The sequence below is a fragment of the Orycteropus afer genome, unplaced genomic scaffold (assembly GCF_000298275.1).
Source record: "Orycteropus afer afer isolate SDZICR_OR568_19922 unplaced genomic scaffold, OryAfe1.0 scaffold00024, whole genome shotgun sequence".
Lineage (NCBI taxonomy): Eukaryota > Metazoa > Chordata > Mammalia > Tubulidentata > Orycteropodidae > Orycteropus > Orycteropus afer.
The window spans coordinates 10,684,629-10,695,677 of record NW_006921611.1 but is presented as its reverse complement, the minus strand read 5'-3'; the positions used below and the strand labels follow the sequence as shown (position 1 = coordinate 10,695,677).

The following is an 11,049-nucleotide window of genomic DNA, read 5'->3' as shown; positions in this document are numbered from 1 at the left end:
TGCATCTGTATGGGTGTCCAAAGTTTCTCATCTTAAATCCAGCTTCAGGAAAGCATAATTCCTACTCAGGGCAACTGAATACAGGGGAGCTTCAGATTTTTCAGCAGCCTTCACACCTGGCAGCTTCAGAAGCAACCCACATAGATTTCCATTTGTTAATCTTGGAACTAGATGAAATCATTTTTGTTATTCCACATCATGTAAGAATCCTGAAGGTAATCATACCAGGAAAAGAAGAGGCCAGGTCAAAGTGTAAAAGGAGAAGGTCTTCAAAGTGTGGAAATCTGAATGACCACCATCTGTGTTTCTGCTTCTAAAGATCAGGGGGGAAGGGGACAGGCTCTCTCACACCAGCATGTCAGGAAAGCATTGGTACAAGTAAAAGATTTATTAATGTTTTTCATTGTATGTACACTTTGAAGAGGCATATTTAACTTTAAAATTAACCTAAAGAAACTTTTCAGATGGATGGATGGATAGATAGATAACGGTCATCAAGTTGACTCTAACTCATGAACCCCTTATGTAAAACAAAGTAAAATATTGCCCAGTTCTGTGTCCTCATGATTGCCAGTGTATCTGAGTCCATCTTTATGGCTATTTTGCCCATCTGTCTCACCAAGGACCTCTCACACCCTTTTTGGCCCTCTATTTTACAAAGATGTTGCCCTCTTACAGTGATTGATCTTTCCTGGTGGCAAGGAATCCATAAGGTCTTTATTGGCAAACTTGTGGAAGTAGAGACCTTTCTTCCTAGTCTGTTTTAGTCTGAAAGCTCTGCTGAAACCTGTCGACCATGGTGACGCTGCTGCTATTTGAAATACTGGTGGCATAATTTCCAGAATCATAGCAAAAAGCTTCCACAGTATGAAAAACTGATAAATGGGTGGTAGAAGAAACCTAGTGGCAACTAACTAACTGGTCTGTCTTCTAGAATGAGTAATCAATATTTTTGTAGGAATCTAGAGAGTTCATTTCTGTGGACACAATTTGGTCCACTTATGATCTGCATGTTTCAGTGAGACAGCATATCATGTGAGGGAACACTAGGATATTCATTAATTGGACCAATAGTTTGGCAAACATTTACTAAGGTGCTCAGTATGTGCTAGGTTCTATATCACTTAGTAGAGAATGGCAAATAAGTTTCATTTCCTGCCTTTAAGATGTTCTTTAGTCAGCCTTTCAATGCCTAAATACTAAAGGCTTATGATTCCAGAGGAAGATACCCAGAGTCTCTGGTCCACTGAAACTTCAGTAGAGAATATAGGTAGCTGCTCACAGAAATGAAGGTCAGTGAGAAGTTGAATAATTACCAGGAACTGAGCCCAAACTTTCATCTACTGTGCGTCCAAACAGCATGTCATCACCAGGGATGTAGGTGCTAGGTGGAACTTCTTGTGCCACCTAGCAAAGGGGATAGCCTTGGATATGAGTGGAAAAGAAGGAAAGAAGAAAGGCTCAGGATTAAGTGGGAAGTCAGGTATGAACCAAATGAAAACACTAGGGCAAGACTTGCTGTTTTGTTGTAGGGGCAGAGTACTGCTTCGACTTCTAAAACCTTAGCTGGAGGAAATTACTTTCTTCACCCATCAATTCATATTTTTTGGGCCTTCTTTGAAAAGTCCTCATTACTTATATATGATGATTTAAATCTTGTAGAACCTGATAGGATAGTTTATTGCTATTAAGTGAGAGAAGAAACCAGAGATGGAAATTATACTCAGAATAAATGACATTTGCGATCAAAAAATGATGTTTAGAAACGTTATCTGTCCACCTTCTGTTGAAAAATCACTCTAATTATTCTTCCTCCCTTCATACTTACAATGCTTTTTCTAGTGTGTGATTCACAGAATTGATAGCAGATGATTAGCTCCTGTAAGATAATGCACAGATAAAAGAAAAAGACTGATAACTCAAATTTTCCTAAAAATCACTTTATTGTTCTGAAGCAGATATTTTACTATTCATGCAGGTATTTTTTCTTTTAACCTCAAAGTAGGATTTCTTCTGTATCTTTTGATTAGAATATTATCCTGTGCCTGCAATGGATGCTCAACAATTAATAGTCTTTCTTTTCCCAACTGTTAAATTAGGTTTGAGACCAACACAGAATTTGAATGAGTAAAGTCAATGAATATCATGAATGTCATTCCAAATTGTTTTCTGCTAATTATGACTGATTTTCTCATTCCCATGAGAGGATGTGGCAAGTTGTAACACTGGACCTACCTGTTGATGTGATTTTAGGAAACTACTTTATTGTCTCAAAGTGATACCATCTCTCTACATACATACCTGCTCACTAATTGACAAAAAAGTTCTTTGACAGAGAAAGAAAAAAAAAAAAAAAAGTCTACTCTCCCATAGAAGATTCAGGGATAATTGCATACTGAAATATGTAAATAACAAATATCAGAATCTTTGTGAAAAATTTGGATGGGAGGGACTCGAGGAGAAAATATAAAGTGCATCATTGAGTAGCGGAGATGGCAGAAAGAAGAAGCTGGGATTGGCAAGGACAATCTTAGCCTGCTTGACTCTATGGCCAGCTACGGTTGAAAAGAAAGCAGCATCTTCAATATACTCTGGGCCTACAAAAAGAGGAGTAAGAAATACATATCTTTTTTTATTTTATTTTATGATTTTCTTTAAATTTTATACATGGATATTCTTATAGCACACACAGATATATATGTAGAAATATCATCTCCCAAACTTATATGTCTGGTTGTGGGTATATGCAAGAGACTATTACTATACTCCCGTACCATAATGGTTGTATCCATTCTGATTTTGCTAGCTCTTCTAGTTTAATGTCCCTAAATCAAAGATTTCAAGTATTCTGGAAAAACTCAGATGTCCTACCTCATGAGCCACCCATTTTATTCTTTTGGGTAGAATAAACAGAATAAGCTTCAACATTATCTCCAGTCAGAGAAAGGTTAGTATATATGTAGCAGATGCAAGACCTAGGGGAGCCTGGGATGAAAAAATGGAGAAGACCCTTCCTCCATTCAGGGGCTGGGAGGAAATTAATGATTGCCTCAGTAAGGGACTCAACCATGGGAAGCAGAGGTAGGCGCTGGAAGGGACACACATGCTCCCTCTCTCTAAGAAGTCCTGCTGCTACCCAGCCTCCCTGCCCCCTAATCCTGGTTTCTGGACTAGTTTTCAGAGTCAAGCAAGAGCTATCTTTTCTAAAAACTATGGCAGTCTAATATATCACTTTCTTACCCTCCATCCTCATATGTATTGTTTCAGTCAGAGAATTGGAGGTAAAGGGAGCTATGCTATCATGTCACATGGAATCGTGAATGTGGAAAATTTTCATAAGGCATAACCTGTTAAATTTTAAAGACTTGTTTAGAACATTTATTTTTCTTATATATTTTTCTCCTTAAAATTGTTTTTCTTACTAGGAAAAGGATGAATTCTGTGTTGGGTGAACTGAGTTTGTGAGTGCTCAAAGAAAATGACTTGTCTGTTGTCTTTGGATGTAGGCAGCAGATGTGGTTATGATTTCCTGGTGTATTCTTCCTTTGTTGGAGGCCATAAAACCTGAGAATTATTCAATCCAACAGAATGTTTTCTGTGTGCTGACTCTATTTAACTAACTGTAAGATATTGCAGGGATATAGAAACAACTAAGAGTATGATTCCTACCTTCAGTAAGCCTACAGTTTACTTGAAGAACTAAACAGTAAGAAAATAATGAAAGAACATCACGTGTTGTTTACAGGTATTTACATATGAGATGTATATGAAAGTGATTTTATGTAACAGTATGTAAGGAGTTGAGAATGTCACTCAGTGGTGCAAATGGTTTGTGCTTGACTATTAACCTAAAAGTTGATGGTTCAAATCTACCCAGAGGTGCCTCACTGAAAAAAAGGCCTAATAGAAGAGATAAGGGCAGTCATGAATCACATGAGGAAACTAAGCTGTGAATGAGATGCACCTGGGTTGAAGAAGAAGGGTGAGTTTAGTTTTGGGTGGATTGAGTTTATGAGGTTGTGAGACCCAGGGAATGTTCCGGTATAGATGTCAGTGGGGATGCCTTTATGGACCTGGAGTTCCGAAAATAGGTGAGAACTGGAGCTACATATATGAGAGTCATCAGCCAATAGACAATTGCTGAAGTGAATGAGATGGGAGTAGATAAGATAATTCAAGGAGTGTAAGAAGTATGTGGATTGTGAGGATGACACATGACTGGGCAGTGTTTAGTTCTGCTGTACATAGCATCACTGTCGGTTGGAGCAACTTGATGGCATCTAACAGCAACAACAAAGAGTATGTATTGAGTAAGAACATCAGGGATAAATGCATGCACATACACAACATACACTCATGGAATGAAAAAAAATCAACACTTTAATTTCTTAATCAGATATTTTCTATTTCTTCTTTATGTAGGAGCACAGGGCAGAATAGTACTTCAAAAGCTAAAGGAGAAAAACATTTCAAGATGGAAAGTTTAGAACAAACGAATTAAATATCAGAAAGATTCAGTAGGAAGAGGACTGAAAACTCTAGAGGATTTGCCAGTGAGGCAGAGATTGTTGATTCTTTTCAAGGGGAGATTTGTTGGAATTTTGACACCGTGAAAATCACAATGGCTAGGAAGATCACAATGGTAGGAAGATCCTTCCTACGTCCACCATTGTTCTCATTGTATGTGGAAGAGTGACCAGGAACCCCATAGATTATAGCAATGAAGAGAGCAGAAAGTGATGTGTATATGGCTTACAAAGAGAAAGGGATTTTGCATAACTCAAAACTTAACAACAGAACCCCCTTTTTAAATAAATAGTATGTGGAATTACAAAAAAAGAAAAAAAAAACATCTTTTTTTTTTTTTTTTTTTTTTTTATTTTTTTTTTTTTTCCCTGTCAAAATTCTAGTAAAAGTTCTATATTTCTTTCTTTACAACTTGCTTCTCAATCATTCTAAATGGATTTTCCAGGCCCATCAGTCTTTTTTTTTTTTTTTTTTTTTTAGGATTTGGGTGAAGATTTACAGAGTAAATTCACTTTTCATACAGCAGTTCACATATACTTTGTCTCATGTCATTGACCAAAATTTACAATGCAGCAGCTCCCCTCCCACTTCCTCCCCATAGTTACCTCCTCCCAGTGTCCATACCTTCATACTCTTCTGCACCCTGAGCTATCTCCCTGTGGATAAGCAGCCCTTCCTTCTCCCATCAGATATCTTTTTATGAGAAGTGCCAAAAGTACCACTCACTGAACTTCTTTGACCCCTGCTGAACTCTAGAGCTTTGAGGAACTATCTGAGAATTATTGCTGATAGGATAACAGAGATGAAACAGTCAAAGATGCCTGCCATTCTTTAGCTTGGAAAATGGACAGAAAAGTGGTAGAGACTGGCAGAGACTTTAGTAAGTTACATTTTAAATATATTTCTTTTGAGATAATGTTAACTTCAGCCAAGTGAGATATCAGGTAGGTAGGTAGGTAACAGGTCTGGTATGCAGATAGAAGGCTGGGACTTAAAAAGAAGATTTTAGAGTCAGCTAAAGAGATGAGTGTTAAGGCTGGAGAGTAGAAATATCTTCCAAAGTAGAGAAAGGAGAAAGTAGAAAGTGGTGCCTTGGGCATTGTGTCTGTCAGAGTTCAATTAGAGAGGTAAAACAATTAGGAAGTGTGTGTCTATCACACACACACAGACTTGGATATAGACACAAGTGAATTTGTAAAGAATTTGACTTCAGGCAATTGTGGGAGCTAATTAAGCAAACATTCTCTAAGTCTTTGTGCCCGATTTTGGAACTTGAAGTCCACAGGGCAAGCAGTTGGAAAGGAATGATGGATATTAAGTAGGGAAGAGTAAGGACAAACTAGAAGCTAGTTCTAGTTAAGCCTATGAGGATGAACTGAAACCTGTGTTAGTACTAACCACAATGAACTGAGTGTTCTTCAGGAAATGTGGTGCTTGCATGTATAAACTACAGAAGTATTGACCTTCCAAGTATATAAAGACAAAGCCAGAAACATACACAGAAGGGAATTCTAGAAATGAAGTTCTGCCTAACCAAAATCACCACACTACACCAATAAAGTATATGGTAGAATAGTTAAAATTCCAAATGAAAAAATGGTTCATAGTGCTGCATCATTTTGCTCCTCTCTGAAATAAATAAACAAATCGAAGATACAGTGACTTAAGATGCTTCAGTTTTCTGAACATAATGAACTTATTTTATTAATGAATGACATTGTGAATCTCTTTGCGTTAGCTACATATAAACATTATAAATTAAAGACCATCTTCTTTTAACTGAATCATGCACATTTAATGAAAATATTCTAGAATCATATGTGTAAATAATTAGGAAAGAATTGTACCTAAGATATTAAGGAATTCAAATATCACCTGGAAAATACATGGTTTTTTCTACATACTGAGATTAATTTTAGAGCAATGATACAATGATTTGATTTTTCAAACAGAGCACTGACGAGTAAAAAAGGAAAAAAAAAAAAATTCTGCTAGTGTTGTGGCTTAGGGATTTATTGCCGAGCTTTCATGGAAAATAGACCATCTGTGATTGGAAGTATTATTATTTATGAAATTTGTTCAGGGCAATCAGTTATGATAATATTGTCTATATAGTTGAAGTTGTAGGATTACAGAAGACCATTTTAAAGAAAAAGCATAGCCTTTGTGGTTGTATAGAGCTGAAACTTGCTCAGTGGCACAAATGCTAGCAGTGGCAGGAAGCCATTGATTGAAGCTGGCATGAAGACAGGCATTTGTTGAAGAGTGGCAACGAAAATGTACGAAACTTACAGTAGTCATCAGCTTCTAGAGCTTCTACAGCCCAACTTCTAGAGCTTCTGCCTGGAAAAGGTCAATGCATAATGTTATGAGTGAAAATGTATTCCTCCAAAATAAGTGTCAAGATCCTAACCCCTCTACCTATAGATGCAATCTGATTTTAAAAATAAAATTTTCTTTGTTATGTTAATGAAGCCATACCAATGTAGGGGTGTCTTAAACTTAATCACTTTTGAAACGTAGAAAGAACAGATTAGGCCCAAAGACTAGCAAGCACAAATGGGGGAAAGATAGATAGATGTGGTGTAGGGATTGCCAAGAAACAGAGCAATGCCAGGGTGACAAAAGGTAAGACAAGAATTTTCTCCCAGAGTGGATAGATAGAGGCTTCCCCTAGAGCTGATGCCTTGATTTCAGACTTCTAGCCTCCTAAAGGGTGAAAAAAATAAATTTCTGTATGTATCATTTTATGGAGCTCTGGTAGCATAGTGCCTAAGGCATTTGACTGCTAACCAGAAGGCTAGCGGTTTGAACCCACCAGCCATTACTCAGAAGGAAGGTTGGGCAATCTACTTCCATAGTGATACCGCCTCGGAAACCCAAGGAGGGGTGGTTATGCATTGGATTTGACTCGATGGGTATCTTTTATAATTGAATAAAAATTACAGAGGAACAAGATCCTGTGTGTCCTTTTCACTGCTGTATTTCCAGTGCCTCAAAGGGAGTCAGCACACAGAAAGCATCGATTATATTCTAGTATCAGAGACAGTCATGGACAGATAATGGTAATATAAGGTAGCTAATCCCATGTCAAAGAAAATCAGAAAGTGCTACAGGAACATAAAAGGGAGGCAGCCAACCTAGCCTGAGAAACTTCCTAAAATAGATAATACTTGACTTTAGTTGAAGAAGTAATGCTTGACTTTAGTTGTTGAAGGATGAGTAGATGTGCAAGAAAAGAAGTAAAAGAGGTTGTTGCAAGAATGGGCACCAGCATAAGTAAAGGATGCTTTATATTTATTGGAGTCACATTTCATGGTGTCTTCAGAAAACTACAAGTTATTAAAATCTAGCTAGAAAAGAATTTGTAGTCAGAGAAAGGTGAGGGGGAGAACTTAGACATTAGCAAGAACAAGAGAATAGAGTCCTAATGCTATTTAAAAATTAATAAAAGGAAAGAGTATTTTATCCTACAGGTGGTGGGGTTTCACATTGTGGTGTAGTAAATTATTTAGTGTGGCTTTTCTACCCATAAGTCTTTGTAAACTCCAAGGTGGCATTTTCTATGAGCAACTGAGGAGCTCCTGATTGCTGAAGTTGTCCACCTGGAGTATTTCTGTTGGGAGTGGCACAAAACAGTGTTCTGGGAGGTGCCCACTCTCTCTCAGGTGCTTAGAGTTCTGATGCTTTGATTGGCTAGTTTGACCACCCTGCCAGGCTCAAAAGGAGCCCTCCTAGAGGCAGAACTCTCTCTGACTGCTGGTTGAGGAAGACGTGCTGCTGAAAGAGACACGGGCTCCTGAGATACACATTGCTGGGAAAGAGATGCAAGAGAGACGCATTGCTGAGTGAGACACTGAGGGACCAGCACTGCTGGGAAAGAGACTGCGAGAGACTGTTGGCTGAGGGACGGTGGGCTGGGAGAGAGACTGAGCGTTCTTTCTGAACTTGAGTTATAGCCTGGTGCTTCCCTAATAAACCCTGTAATCTGTGAGTTCTGTGTGGCCACTGCAGTGAATTATCGAACCCAGGAGAGAGGTGGTGGGTGCTTTGGGAGGAACGGTTGGTGAAAGAGCTGGAGGGAGGCAGCATGTTTGGCCTTGCAGTAATAGGCCTTGGGTTACTGCTGTCTTCCTCTTGTGAGATTAGAGGAGGTCAGAACATGTGGCCTCCTTGCCATTTTTACAGTTGGTGTCAGTTGGGGTCAGTTGATTACACACATTGAAGATATTTTAAAATGATCACTCTAGCAGTTAATTGGAAGTTGCCTTCTAGAAAGAAAGACAACAGTTAAAAAGTTAGTAATGTGACAGCCATGCCGACTGTCAGCGTGGAGTGAGATTTGCTCTTACAAGCTCTGGGCCACTCCTACACTGATGAAGAATTTGATGAACTATGTTTTGAATTTGGCCTGGAACTTGATGAAATCACTTCTGAGAAGGAACTTTTAAGTAAGGAGCAAAGTAATGAAAAGGCAGCCGGGGCTTCTGATGTTGTTCTTTATAAAATTGACGTCCCTGCCAATAGATCCGCTCACCTGTGTCTGGAAGGATTGGTCTGAGGACTTCAGGTCTTCAAAGAAAGAATAAAGGATCCAGTGTATAAATGGGTAATACCTAAAAGAGAAATCCAGAAATTGACTATTACGGAAGAGACAGCAAAAGTGCGCCCTTACACTGTAGCAGCAGTGCTCCGCAACATAAAGTTTACTAAAGATCGATATGACAGTTTCATTGAACTTCAGAATAAATTACATCAGAATATTTGAAGAAAAAGAGCACTGGTGGCTATTGGTACTCATGATTTGGATACTCTGTCAGGCCCATTTACTTACACTGCGAAGCGTCCTTCAGATATCAGATTTAAGCCTCTAAATAAGACCAAGGAGTACACAGCCTGTGAACTAATGAACATATACAAGACTGACAACCACCTTAAACATTATTTACATATCATTGAAAATAAACCTCTGTACCCAGTTATCTATGATAGCAATGGTGGTGTCCTTTCAATGCCTCCAATCATCAATGGGGATCATTCCAAAATAACAGTGAAGACTAGAAACGTGTTCATTGAATGCACAGGAACTGACTTTACTAAGGCAAAAAGAGTCCTCGATGTTATTGTCACCATGTTCAGTGAATATTGTGACAATCAATTTACTGTCGAAGCAGCCGAGGTAGTTTTTCCTAATGGGAAGTCACATACCTTTCCAGAACTGGCTTATCGAAAGGAGATAGTGAGAGCTGATCTAATTAACAAAAAAGTTGGAATCAGAGAAACTCCAGAAAGTCTTGCAAAGCTTCTGGCCAGGATGTATTTAAAGTCAGAAGTCATAGGTGATGGGAATCGGATAGAGATTGAGATCCCTTCAGCTAGAGCTGACATTATGCATGCCTGTGATATTGTAGAAGATGCTGCTATTGCTTATGGATACAACAACATTCAGATGGGTCTCCCGAGAACATACACCATAGCTGCCTCTTAATAAGCTCACAGAACTTCTAAGACATGACATGGTGGCCGTGGGATTCACAGAGGCGCTCACCTTTGCTCTGTGCTCCCAAGAAGATATTGCTGATAAACTTGGTTTGGATGTCTCCACAACAAAGGCAGTGCACATCAGTAACCCTAAAACTGCTGAATTTCAGGTACCATGCACTACCCTTCTTCCTGGCCTCCTAAAGACTTACATAGTGTCGAATCGGAAGATGCCCCTTCCTCTGAAACTGTTTGAAATCTCTGACATTGTAGTAAAAGATTCTAGCCGAGATGTGGGTGCAAGAAACTACAGGCATCTCTGTGCTGTTTACTATAACAAGAACCCTGGGTTTGAGATAATCCGTGGGCTTCTGAACAGAATCATGCGGCTGCTAGATGTGCCTCCTGGTGAAAAGAAGGGGGGTTACGTGATCAAAGCATCAGAAGGCTCTGTTCCTTCCCTGGGCGGTGTGCTGAGATCTTTGCCCGGGGTCAGAGCATCGGGAAGCTAGGGGTCCTTCACCCTGATGTCATCACCAAATTTGAGCTGACCATGCCCTGCTCCTCCCTGGAAATCAATATTGAACCCTTTTTGGGAAGAGGGGCTCTAGTGTATGACTCTCCCAAGTATCCCTTTCTCCTCCCTGGTGTCCTTTACTGTCCTGCATAGGGGACCTCCATTTGTGCTTGAATGCTTAATAAAGTAAAAACCACTGTCTGGCACTCCGGGCAGGTATCACCCTTTCAAAAAAAAAAAGTTAGTAATGTGTTGTTGTTGTTGTTATGTGCCATCGAGTTGGACCCAACTCATAGTGACCCCTCCTTGGGTTTCTGAGGCAGTATCACTACAGAAGTAGAACCAATGTAGTCTAACCAAAAATAAATAAATAAAACCCCAAATTCACTGCCATTGAGTCATTTCCAACTCATAATGACCCCTATTGGGGTTCCGAGGCTGTAAATCTTTAGGGAAGTAGATCGCCTGGTCTTCCTTCCACGGAGTGGTTGGCAGGTTTGAAGTGCTGACCTTCCAGTTAGCAG

General features: G+C 39.2%; 1 pseudogene; it reads left to right on the top strand.

Moving 5' to 3' along the window:
* The first annotated feature begins 8,842 nt into the window (after nt 1-8,842).
* Nucleotides 8,843-10,678, top strand: LOC103192144 (annotated as a pseudogene).
* The last annotated feature ends 371 nt before the right edge of the window (nt 10,679-11,049 follow it).